Consider the following 11,308-nt stretch of genomic DNA (forward strand, 5'->3'; position numbering starts at 1 on the left):
ATTTTGAACACAATGTGCTTTCTGACAAACATTACTAACATGGGTAAACATGTTAAAGGAACAAAGTGAATACCACTAGATGTAACATCTGTTATTTCCAACCAAAAGAGCTACCTTTTTACTGTAACTGAAATCCAGAGTTTTGCTCGCTCGATGCCCAGCTGGTATTACCAACTGAATTTAATTAATTAAGCCTCTATTAAAGAACAGGATGTAAGGGTCGCCCCGGTGGCTCACCAGCAAAGCGTGCACACCATGTACCAGGGCTTGGTCCCGATCGCAGCGACTGGGGTTCAAGTCCAACCTCAGGTCCTTTGCTGCATGTCATTCCCTCTCTCTTTCCTGTCTATCTCTACTGTGGCTGTCAAATAAAGCAGAAATGCCAAAAAAAAAAGAATCGTTAAAACAGGATGTGACGAAATTGCCTTTTTGAAGCCACAAATTTCCTCTCATGACTGTTGTGATTTTGTAATTTCTTAAAGCTGGAAAACAGAGTGTGTATGGTGAGCATATTAACCCAGGAGGGGCTGTGGGAAGATGATTTAACTTGAGGGTGCTGGAGTAGGAGATAAATCAAATCTAAAGGGACGATGCCAGTTTTGTCCGTCATGGGGCCTGGCATGCCTTTTGGCCTTGTGTATTATTATGCCATAGCCTTGTGCTTGCAATGTATTTACAAATCTGAGCAAATGCTTTTTTGTGAAAATCCCATAGCCACTGCTCGTCCAACCTGATCTCACAGAAATCCGTGAAGTGAGCACGACCTCTTAACAACGCATTGCGTGCTCCTGGCACATAACCTGTTATAATTACGTCTGGCCACCACAGAAACAGCGTCCACTGAAAGTCAATTAGGATCCGTGTCGTATGGCCACCACGCAAACGCTGTCCACTGAAAGTCAATTTCACGTGGGTGGTAGTTCATAGATCCCGGAAGTGCAAATTTAATCAAAATAAAATAATAAAATAAAAAATAAAAAATCGCCAGTTTTCTAGACTAGACCTACCATATTGACCCGCATAAAAGACGACCCTGATTTTAAGATGACCCCTCTTTTTCAAGACCATTTTTTGGAAAATAGGCTACTTTTTATATGGACAAAATCTTGTTTGAATAAAAAAGCCACCGGCCTGCATCAGGCGGGTCGGCCGCGGCACCGGCTGGTACCGCGCCCACCCGGTCAGGTCTGCGGGATCTGACAGGTGAGCGGTCAGTGCCGCGGTCGGCCCGCCTGGTGCTATGGCCGGTAGGAGTAGTATCTAACATGGAAGGGCGCAAGCCAGTAATTTCGCCTAGGGCGGCACATAGGCAGAACCGCCACTGTATAGTTTATAATGTCATCATTTTCATATTTTTCTAGTCCACAAAAATCACATTTTAAGCCATTTTGAAATCAATGAACGAAATTTTATTTTAATCTGAAAAACACCGGCGTTACCAAGGCAACGCGCTTCATGCTACCTGGTGACTCCCGGCTTCTCGGCTTCAAAGACGTCACGCCGTGGGTGGTGGTTCATAGATCCCGGAAGTGCAAATTTAATCGGTATTCTGAAAAAAAGGTCTGATTATTAGCCATAACGTTGTAACCACCCAAGGCAGACTTACCACGAGCTATGAGGATGTGTAACGATGGCATGTGTCCACAAGTCCCGTATAATATCAACTTTATTTTAAGAAAACACGTTTTATTTGCGATATCATATCACGGAGAAGCACTACATTACCCATAATCCTAGTGTTTATCAGCGACGTGTCTGAATCGACAGCTTTCATCAATAAAGTCAATAAAATCTAATCAAGTGCATGAAAGTTGATAATGTGCTGATATGTTACGCCATTGAACACAACCCTTTCAGTCAGCGAAACAGAGCGGGTGGACAAACCGTCGGAACACGTCAAAAATAGCACTAAAGATTTATATAGTCTATATATATTTTTTTTTTTTCATAACACATCTTTACTCGTGGTATAAACATAGGCTACATGTTAAGGTTATGCTTTTGCTGTTGAAAAACTACCGTATGTATGGTTTTTAAACCTAAATTCACAATGTTTATCCTAACCCGGAAGAGGGGTACCAGAACTACAATTCGTGCAGAGTTGCAACACACAGAGCTTTCCTGCGCCATAGCTTTTGTAGTTCTAACATGTTATGTCTATTATATGAAGTGGTGATCACTAATTTTGCAATCTTAATCAAAGTTTTTGGGTGTGGGAAGAACGCCTGAATGGTCAGATTTTAATTTTTTTTTTCTTAAGATAGTGAAATCATGTTTTTTCCATGTTTTGACACTAGTCGGTGGCGCCCCCTATTGGTTTGCCATCGGACATGATAGTAGAGGTCAAGAGCTTTCCAAAAATGTTGACCCCATGTCTGTGCCATTTTTTGTTGCTGCACTGTAAGCCTTTAAAAGTGTCTCAGGTGGCCATATTAAGTTAATGGGAAAATCTGAAATATGAAACATTGAGTATTTTATGGGGAAAAAAAGCTTTGAAATGGTCCAAATTGAAAAGTATGACTGTGTATATGACTAACATCAATATTCTAAATAAATTTGGCCATTACATACCCCCTTAAAGAAGTTTGACTGATTTTATCAAGCTTGGCCCTAAAAGAGGTCTGCAGATGTATACCTGAGACAGCCTTGACTTGGAGCATGATGAAAATCAAACTTTGTCACAGAACAACAATGAAGACATCGTTTGAAAGGTCTTGACCTATGGAGTAACATATCTCAGTGTGAGACCAGTGGGCAGTTCCTGCTCCCCACAAGTGCCCTTAGAACCTTGCACCTGAGACACTTTTAAAGGCTTACAGTGCAGCAACAAAAAATGGCACAGACATGGGGTCAACATTTTTGGAAAGCTCTTGACCTCTACTATCATGTCCGATGGCAAACCAATAGGGGGCGCCACCGACTAGTGTCAAAACATGGAAAAAACATGATTTCACTATCTTAAGAAAAAAAAAATTAAAATCTGACCATTCAGGCGTTCTTCCCACACCCAAAAACTTTGATTAAGATTGCAAAATTAGTGATCACCACTTCATATAATAGACATAACATGTTAGAACTACAAAAGCTATGGCGCAGGAAAGCTCTGTGTGTTGCAACTCTGCACGAATTGTAGTTCTGGTACCCCTCTTCCGGGTTAGGATAAACATTGTGAATTTAGGTTTAAAAACCATACATACGGTAGTTTTTCAACAGCAAAAGCATAACCTTAACATGTAGCCTATGTTTATACCACGAGTAAAGATGTGTTATGAAAAAAAAATATATATATAGACTATATAAATCTTTAGTGCTATTTTTGACGTGTTCCGACGGTTTGTCCACCCGCTCTGTTTTGCTGACTGAAAGGGTTGTGTTCAATGGCGTAACATATCAGCACATTATCAACTTTCATGCACTTGATTAGATTTTATTGACTTTATTGATGAAAGCTGTCGATTCAGACACGTCGCTGATAAACACTAGGATTATGGGCAATGTAGTGCTTCTCCGTGATATGATATCGCAAATAAAACGTGTTTTCTTAAAATAAAGTTGATATTATACGGGACTTGTGGACACATGCCATCGTTACACATCCTCATAGCTCGTGGTAAGTCTGCCTTGGGTGGTTACAACGTTATGGCTAATAATCAGACCTTTTTTTCAGAATACCGATTAAATTTGCACTTCCGGGATCTATGAACCACCACCCACGGCGTGACGTCTTTGAAGCCGAGAAGCCGGGAGTCACCAGGTAGCATGAAGCGCGTTGCCTTGGTAACGCCGGTGTTTTTCAGATTAAAATAAAATTTCGTTCATTGATTTCAAAATGGCTTAAAATGTGATTTTTGTGGACTAGAAAAATATGAAAATGATGACATTATAAACTATACAGTGGCGGTTCTGCCTATGTGCCGCCCTAGTCGAAATTACTGGCTTGCGCCCTTCCATGTTAGATACTACTCCTACCGGCCATAGCACCAGGCGGGCCGACCGCGGCACTGACCACTCACCTGTCAGATCCCGCAGACCTGACCGGGTGGGCGCGGTACCAGCCGGTGCCGCGACCGACCCGCCTGATGCAGGCCGGTGGCTTTTTTATTCAAACAAGATTTTGTCCATATAAAAAGTAGCCTATTTTCCAAAAAATGGTCTTGAAAAAGAGGGGTCATCTTAAAATCAGGGTCGTCTTTTATGCGGGTCAATATGGTAGGTCTAGTCTAGAAAACTGGCGATTTTTTATTTTTTATTTTATTATTTTATTTTGATTAAATTTGCACTTCCGGGATCTATGAACTACCACCCACGTGAAATTGACTTTCAGTGGACAGCGTTTGCGTGGTGGCCATACGACACGGATCCTAATTGACTTTCAGTGGACGCTGTTTCTGTGGTGGCCAGACGTAATTATAACAGGTTATGTGCCAGGAGCACGCAATGCGTTGTTAAGAGGTCGTGCTCATTTCACGGATTTCTGTGAGATCAGGTTGGCTCGTCACATGCTCTCTACACAAACCATCCCTTCCACATCAACAGCAGCGTAAACCTCATGTCAGTCACTGTTGCTGCATCGTGCGCTGCTGCCTCTGGTACCGTGTTTGACGAAAACCAGCTGGGGTTCTGCTCACTCTTGCGGTGGTGTCTAGCATTTTCAGGCTTATTTGCAAGGCACACACTTCAACCTTGTGGACCACCTCCTCCAGAATTTCATAATCTCTAAGTGCCGTTATGTGTTCTTTGTTCACATCTGTGCATTCAAGTGTGCCGAGGGCACTTGCTTAGGAGCTCTGCCGGCTCTGGGCCACTGCCTCGCAGGGCATCATCTCACCAAACAGGCCCAAACACTGGCAGCTGGCCAGGTAGCAAATGCTAACATTAGCTAACAAACAAGGTGCACCGTCAGTTGATGTGAAGTGTTGGGATATATTATGCTAATTTGGAACAGAGTTCCAAAAAAAAAATCACTAGATCCTGAGAGCAGCCATCATTTGATACAGACTAGACACCCAAAAAAATAAATAAATAACACTGGAGCCAGGGACCTTCATTCTTGCTCCCATTTTGATGAACGTGCTTGTTCAGACATCCCAAAACCAGCACCGTCCACTGCGGAGAGACATACCAGGAAATACACCATGTATTGTGTTATGTCAACACTGTAGTTCAGGGGCGGTCAACCATAGAGAGCCAAGAGTCTAGCCCTGCGTTCCAATACTCATACTATCATACTATTTACTAGGGAAAAAAAAGATTTAGTGTGTCCCAATACATAGTATGTCAGATGCAGTATGCCAAGAGTACCAGGATGTTCTACTATATCCGGTCAGATTTCGCAGTATGGATTTCAGCATGCTGCTCTGGCCATGCTGACCCACAATCCTTTGTGCAGCGGACGTTACGTCGCACTGACTGAGCTGCATGTACAAGCCACGCCCACATACGGACGACAACAAAACGCACATATCTCACAAAACTCGCTCAGTGACAGCAGAAGCGACAAGATCAGAAGTATGACAGAGGACAGCGCAGTGTGAAACAGCACCGGCATTTTGACAACAACATTCAAATTTGCCGCTACGGACGGCGGCGGAAGTGAGCGAGAGGGCCGGACTTCAGGGATGATATATGTAGTGTGTCCCAATAGTATGCATATGCATGCATATTTCATACTAAACTACATACTTTGTAAGGGCAGCTGCAGTACCTACTAAAAGTAAAAAGTATAAGTATGCGATTTGGAACGCAGGGTAGATTTTCCATTCCAACCAAAAACTGCACCAGGTGATTTCAGTGATTACCTCACCTTCAAGGAGGAACCAATCAGTTTTTGATTGGAATGAAGACTCTTGGCTCTCTGAGAGGCATGTGGTGGACTACCCCTGCTGTAGGTGGTTTACCCTACTTAACATGTGACTTAACTCCATTGTGTTCACACATAACCAAATTAATAGAGGCATTTTTGAAAACAAACACAACAAAAGCAACTTGGAACTTGGAAAGTCAGTCCACTCAAGACCATCAGAAATGCTGCTTGTTGGGTGCCCCAGTGGCTTGCCGGATAAATGCGAGCGGTCTCTCTCCATTGTAACTGTCAAATTTAAAAAAAAAAAAAATGCTGCTTGTATGAATATAGGTTGACGGAAATGCTCAGCTAAAGGATAACCATCAATGCTCTGCTGCCTGTGTGTATGGCTCACTGACCCAACCCCCACTGGCTGGTAGTGTTCAGGAACCAGTAGAGCAAAATGAAAGCGCAGTGAGGCTGTCAGGGTTTCAGATGCAGTTGTTATTGTGGTCATTATAGCATCTCTTGATGTTTTTTTTTTTTTTTTTTCCCCATGAGCAGCACTTTACAGTAATTAGGTCTGTTGGTAAGCTTAAAGCACACAGAGTTGTTTGCATGCCAGTGATGAACAATGGCATATTTACATTGCTCCCAATATAAATCTTGATTAATGATAACTGTTGTCTATGTTACTGGTCAAAGCAGAGGCAGTATCATCAAGAGAAGGCAGTAACTGAACCGTAAATGAGTGATGAGTGTTTGTCAGTCCAAAAATGGACAGTCAAGTGCTTCTAATGTACAGTTGTCGGGTATTAAACAATCTCTATTTCTGCTTTTGTCTTGGCAGGGAAAAATGGAAAAGAGATAGACAATGGTATTGTTTTTTGGTGTTGCTCCTGATGGGGACACTGATATTAGTTATCTACAATTCATACCCCCAACTGTACTTACCTGTGAACCTTTGGAGGACAATGAAATACAACAATACACAAGTCACTGGTGTAAGTATATCCATTGGCTTCCATGTTAAATTATTTCATTTTGAAATGAAAAAGACCACATTCAGCTAATTGACCCAACTTAGACATTTAACTGCCAGTGTGTCAGAAATGTGTCAGAGCTTTTACCTTGGCTATGAAATCCATATGACACTGTAGAGTCACCAGCAGTAAACACTTTCATACTTAGCACTTAAAGTCCCCATGAAGTGACTTCACATGACTTCAACTTTCGAGTTCAAATTAAAATTTGCTCATCCACCCATCCCTTCAAAAAAAAACTCTCCCAAACTGATATCCTGTTGGTTCGCACTTATGAATGATCCTTCCCTGTGCCATGTCCCGTCCAAGCATCCTATTTCAACAGGAAATATATCAATATCTGATTACTTAAAATTTGTACTTCCTAGCAACAAAACAATACTCTGTGATTTGCCTTTATCAGTCACAGGTCATACAATTACTGACTGTATGATAAGATGTGGAATTGAAAATTGTCCACAATGCTAACAACTTTAAGTTCTCTGAAGTGCCAGCACAGGGCTTTTTACACCTACCATCTTTTCATGTGAAGTTTATCTTACCCTGCAGATGACTCAACCAGAAAACTCTTAATGACATTAAAACAGGAGCAACAGTCACAAAAAAAAAAAAAGAAAAAACACGAGGTTTTACTTCAGATACTTAATACACACTTGTGTCTCTATGCTTGCACAGATATCACCATTGGACCCTTCACAGGCAGAGCGGTACTTTGTGGCGTACCCACATCCATACCATTTTATATTGGATGAACCGGATAAATGTCAGCAAGAACACCCGTTCTTGGTTCTTATGATCCCAGTGGCCCCCCAGGACAGGAAGGCCCGGGATGCGATCCGCAGCACCTGGGGTGGAGAAACCACAGTGTTGGGCCAAGTGGTTAGCCATTACTTCATGCTGGGACTGACCAAAGAGGGCGATAGGGCAGAGCCACTGCAGGAACAGGAAAGTTGATTTGTTTTTATTGTAAAGTCAATATAAATGTTTGAATTATACAACTTTAGTTCAACTTGAGAACTGAGAACATTTACCTCATCATCTCTCTCTTGTCTTGTTTTTGGAAAATTGGTCAGTATTTCTCACTTCTGTGTGCAAGATGCTTCAAAGAAGATAAGAATCAAAAGGCAATCAGAGCACAGAAAGGAAAGATGGTAGCAGTGCAGGATTACAGCAACTGTCTAAGACATTTTGTTCTTGTTGCATAGCACAGTTGAGAATAGTGCAGTTAGTTAGTCAGCAGACTACTTTCTGTTTTTTAATGCAGCAAGATTTTGAATTTATTTCCCCTCCTTGCAGGTGCTGCAAGAAAGCCAGGAACATCACGACCTTCTCCAGAGTGACTTCCTGGACAGTTACCAAAATCTCACCATTAAAACCATGGTCATGCTGGAATGGCTCGCCCTCCGTTGCCCCAGTGCCTCCTACGCCATGAAAATTGACTCGGACATGTTCCTCAACGTCCACAACCTTGTCAAGATGCTTCTGAAAGCTCCTCGACGTGGCTATATGACAGGGATGGTAGCAAGAGGTGCTCCTGTTCTGCGAGATCCAAACTCAAAGTGGTTTCTGCCCCAAGAGGTTTTCCCTGAGTTCTGCTACCCAGATTATGCTCTGGGACTGGGCTATGTGTTCTCACTAGATTTACCCAAAAAGATCATCAAAGCATCAAGGCATGTTAAAGCCATTTACATTGAAGATGTGTACCTAGGAGTGTGTATGAAATACTTGGGAATTAAGCTGACAGATCCCCCGCGGGGCAGTTTATTTAAGGGGGTGCTGCCGTACTGGTGGACTAGCTGTTACTGGACCTCTGTCATCACTACAATACTGGACAGCCCTCAACAGCTGCGGAATGCATGGATGGCCTATCAAACTAATGCATGCACCTAATGCACCTATCAAACTAATGCATAAATGACTGCAAAAACTCACTTAAAAAGGATACAGAAAAGGAATCTTTAATGAATCTTGAATCCTGAACTTGGTGACTACTCCAGAGACCAGTTTCAATGCTGTTTTGTCTCTATCTTTGACAGGCAGCCGCTACTGCTTTAACCCTGTGAAACTTGGATTGATGTCAGTTTTTTCACGGTTAAATGCTTGTGGTTAAATTACAAAAAAGTGAGAGAATGTTTACAAAATTGTCAAAAAACTATATACATAATTATCATATCTATATATTTAAGATTAGATTTCGTTAAAAAATATTTTCTTTGTGTTTTGCTCATTTTCAGGTTTTTGTTTGTTTGTTTGTTTGTTTGTTTGTTTGTTTTTGCTTTTGTTTTTTACTTCCTTGTTTAGGTGGTTCTCCACCCAAATTATGCAGGTAAAGTAGTCCCTGAGACTCCTTTTCAAGAAAGAAAAGGTTCCTTCAGCCCCTTGCAGAAAGTAGCATTTTCTTTGTCTCATCACTGAAACTGACAGCAAAGCCTAACTTTAATTTTGTTGTTATTGTCAAACAAACAAACAAATGTCCTCCCCTCATCCTAAACTACAGCAAAGCTAGAGTATGTCCTCATTTTATAAATGAAGCCTACATAAGTTGAGGCAGTTGCGCTGTCTGTGTGTGAGCAGTCAGCAACAGTCATCCCAAGCTCCTACGTTTCTGGGTTTTTAGGAAGTATTGTCCCCTATGCAGGGACTTTTTGTGGAGTAATGGCCCCAGAACTAAATTTAGACCCTGGTCCCTGTGATCGAAACACAGGCAGCTCCTCCAAAAGGTTCTTATAGTCCCCTAGGGAAAGTTCCTGTGGTCAAAACGAGGCTTTTGTTTTTTCTTTTTGTTTTGTTGTGCTTTTTGGGCAAACTTTTTGGGTCATTTTCTTATAACTTTTTACAAGTTTCTCGCAAATTTTTGGGTTATTTATTTATTTATTTTTGCTGTTGTTCATCACAATTTCCCCACCTTTTTGAAAGAAATTAAGTGAATCTGCTCAGTTTTCAACAGGTTCAACAGGTGCTCTGTGAGGGAATACTGTTGCAATGGCTTTGTTTATAGTTATTTATTGCACTTAAGATGTTTTTTTTGTTTGTTTTTTTTTTACATGTGAAAGTAAAGCTGAAAACACACTGGCACCACAATGCCGCGGCACATAATGTGAAGTGCATCAAGTGCCGCCCCTTGCCAAGAAAAAAAAAATGCACTTTTTCAGGGGCAGCAAGCCTATAGAACAGTCTGTCGCTGGGTGGCATCGATGAGCGATAGGGGCAGCTGTTTTGATGCACAGCATTCAGTGCCAGTGTGTTTTGGTCTTAAGGTATGAACTTTTGAGTTGTGTGCTGTATTCACCACAGGGGGGAAAAAAAAACTGGATGTGTTTCTCTGATGATAACTTTGGCATCTTGTAATTATGAGAGAACTATTAAAATGGCATAACAAGATAAAGACCTTGTTATAATGACCAAAATAAATAAATACTTACCTGAGACTATCCCTAATTTATGAGAATTTTTATTTATTTATATATTTTAAGCAGGAGTTTTAAATTCTGGGAGCATAATGCATTTGATGAAAGCCTCATGAAGAAGTTGAAGCATTACTAATGTTCAGGGTGAGGGAAAATACCAAAGATGGTCTAGATCAGTGGTTCCCAACCCAGTCCTCAAGTACCCCCTGTCCAATTAAGGCCCTTGCACCTTCATGCACACCCTCTTCAGGTAGATCTGTTTCAGCCAATCAGCATGAAGCCCTTAAATGAATCCAGGTGTGAAAGAGTAGCGCTGAAGCAAAAACCTCCAGGACAGGGGGTACTTGAGGACTTGGTTGGGAACCACTGGTCTAGATAGTGGATGATATCATAGCAATCATCAAGCATGAAAACCACACAGCAGACATAGCAGGCAAGTGTGGCAAGACAGAGGGTGTCAGTATGTGCTGCTTTGTCATTTGTGCTAAGTGGAGTCACTGTGAAAATGTGAGAAACTTGTTCCACTTGAGATTTTCTGTGAGCACCATCCACAGTCAATACAAACAAGACTTTGCAAATATTGTGATAACATAAAAGACTTAGGTTTGTGAGGCTCCTTTGATAGTGGCTTCATGGCCAAAATAGTAACCATAAGTGATCCCCACCTTTGGTTTTTACACAAGCTTTCAAGTGTCAGCAAAGATTTTCTCAGTTCAGAGTGAGTACTTATTTTATCATGTTTTAATGAACTAATATTACACAGTGCAGCTGATGTTGGCTTGCAAGCGCTGCAGCAAAAGCTGAGTGGCTCACATGGGTTGGACAGTGTCATTAGGTACATGTTACCAGGGTCTCACAATTAAGTATGTATGCATTTGGCAGTGGACAATTCCCTCTCAAAAATTTCATCCATCCAGCCATCGATTTCCCATACTGTATCAGCAGAGTCCTATTGGAGATAATTATCAAATAGTTTCTCATTGTCATTACACATAGTTTTCACAATAACAAGGAAACATTCACGGATAGTTTTTTTCTTCAGTGAATGCTGTGTGCTTCCATTGATATTATGAACC

The 11,308-nt window shown here is 41.5% G+C and overlaps 1 pseudogene; it reads left to right on the forward strand.

The window, feature by feature from the left end:
- The first annotated feature begins 6,711 nt into the window (after positions 1–6,711).
- On the forward strand, positions 6,712–8,715 carry LOC115366284 (beta-1,3-galactosyltransferase 2-like; annotated as a pseudogene).
- The last annotated feature ends 2,593 nt before the right edge of the window (positions 8,716–11,308 follow it).

This window comes from Myripristis murdjan, chromosome 10 (genome assembly GCF_902150065.1).
Source record: "Myripristis murdjan chromosome 10, fMyrMur1.1, whole genome shotgun sequence".
NCBI classification, from domain to species: Eukaryota; Metazoa; Chordata; class Actinopteri; order Holocentriformes; family Holocentridae; genus Myripristis; species Myripristis murdjan.